This window comes from Bidens hawaiensis, unplaced genomic scaffold, assembly GCF_021521415.1.
Source record: "Bidens hawaiensis isolate Kalapana, Puna unplaced genomic scaffold, B.hawaiensis_p1.1 tig00009985_1, whole genome shotgun sequence".
In the NCBI taxonomy this organism is placed as follows: Eukaryota; Viridiplantae; Streptophyta; class Magnoliopsida; order Asterales; family Asteraceae; genus Bidens; species Bidens hawaiensis.
Window position 1 is genome coordinate 567,127 of NW_027491758.1, and position 2,085 is coordinate 569,211.

A 2,085-nucleotide genomic window follows, 5' to 3' on the forward strand; every position below is an offset into this window, starting at 1 on the left:
ATGGTATACTATAGGTTAGTGACTGATTAATCACACACAAGTTTTAAGACATCTCTATCAATCACTTGTAGGCGCAACGACGGTTAACGTTAAATAACAGTTCTACCCCCAACCATGTCAACCACATTCTAAACTGGTGTACGCTATTCCCGCAGCCAAATTACCAAATAAAAGTCGTTAAATATCACGTGCGCCCAATATTTTCGTCTAGACTTAAAATATCATTTTTTATATAATTCCAAATCCAAGTTGCATTCCAATCTCCACACGCCTACATAAATACACAAATCTCACATCTCCCAAACAATCATCATTCCACAATTCACAATTTCACATAATATTAATTTCAATGCCTATGGAGTGGGTTAGAGGTAAAACAATCGGTCACGGAAGCTTTGCATCAGTCAGTTTAGCAAAACCCGTAATCCCGAGTTCGGGTTCGTGTTCGGCTTACCCAAACATCATAGCGGTGAAATCTTGTGGCGTGTCACGCTCAGCGTCATTAAAACACGAGCGAATAATATTACAAGAGCTAAAAGACTGTCCCGATATTATTCGATGCCTCGGTGATTCGGTCACGGTAGAGAACGGTGAGAGGTTATATAATGTTGCCTTGGAGTATGCCTCCGGTGGAGCATTATCGGAAAAAGTCCGGTTACCGGAAAATCAAGTCCGGCGGTACACAAATTCAATATTGAACGGGCTTGAGTTTATTCATAGGAATGGGTTTGTGCACTGTGATATCAAGCTTCAGAATATTCTGTTAGTTAATAATGGCGGGAAAGAATCGATTAAAATAGCCGATTTCGGGTTGGCAAAAAGAGCGAAAACAGTCTACGGAGATGATGATTTGAAGTACGAAATCAGGGGAACTCCGATGTATATGTCGCCGGAGACTGTGACCGTCGGCGATCAGGAGTCACCGTCGGATATATGGGCGTTAGGGTGTCTGGTGACGGAGATGATCACCGGAAACCCGGTCTGGAACTGCTCCGACGTCGGAGGTTTATTGATGAAAATCGGTGTCGGCGCCGCAATTCCTGAAATTCCCGGGAAATTATCTGACGACGGGAAAGATTTCCTGGGGAAATGTTTTTTGAAAGATCCTAGGAAAAGATGGACGGCTGAGATGCTTTTGGATCACCCGTTTATTAAAAGTGTTGTTAATGAAGAAGCAGAGGATCAAGATCAAATATCACCGAGGGACCCATTTGGGTTTCTTGATTGGGAATCGGAGCAGTCGTGTAATTCGATGTCGCCGGAAGGAGAATTCCGGTTGCCGGAGATTCTGGCGGAGACGAGGTTAGGGCAGCTGCTGACAGAGCAAAAACCTAATTGGTCGGTTTCCAACAGTTGGGTTAACGTAAGGTAGATGCCAGCAGATTCAAAGCACCGAGGGAGGGTTGTGTTAATTTACAATTTTGACACGGATTTTTTTAATTGGTTATTATAGATAGAATATGTTTAGTTGTATATTCAGACAGATAGATAGATAGATAGATAGATAGATAGATAGATAGATAGGTAAATGGGAATGTGTACATACACGATAGTTTGTTATTATATGACTTATTTAACAATATATCTTTTTCGTTCTTTAGAAATTTATACTTTACAATTCTTTTTCTTCAATTGTAAGGTATCCATCATCATTGGAACTACCAATTGTGTATAAGTAATCATGTACGATCTTTATCATACTGTATATAACGTAATATAAAATTAAAAGATTAAATTGAGAAGAGATTATACATGACGTAACAAAATAAAAAAGATAAAACTGAAAAGAGCATGCAGTGGTTTTGAGTTTTGTTTCGAGCTTAGCATTTGCCAATAATGGCAATTTGTCACCGTCAAACGGGTATAAGAAAACCAATCATTTGACTAATGAATCTTGATTTTGATTAAGATCGATTATTTTATAAGTAATTATATTATAAATATTCTTTAAAAAGGTGGAGGTGTAACTTGCAAGTATCATGTTGAAGTAAACCAGAGGATGAAAGCAAGGATCTTTTTGCCACAAATTTGATGACTTTTGCAGGATTGGGGATCCTACTACTATTAGAAAAAAAAACGTTTAAT

The 2,085-nt window shown here is 38.7% G+C and overlaps 1 pseudogene; it reads left to right on the plus strand.

Annotated features, from left to right (window-relative positions):
• Positions 1–346: 346 nt before the first annotated feature.
• On the plus strand, positions 347–1,448 carry LOC143534039 (mitogen-activated protein kinase kinase kinase 20 pseudogene; annotated as a pseudogene).
• Positions 1,449–2,085: the final 637 nt, after the last annotated feature.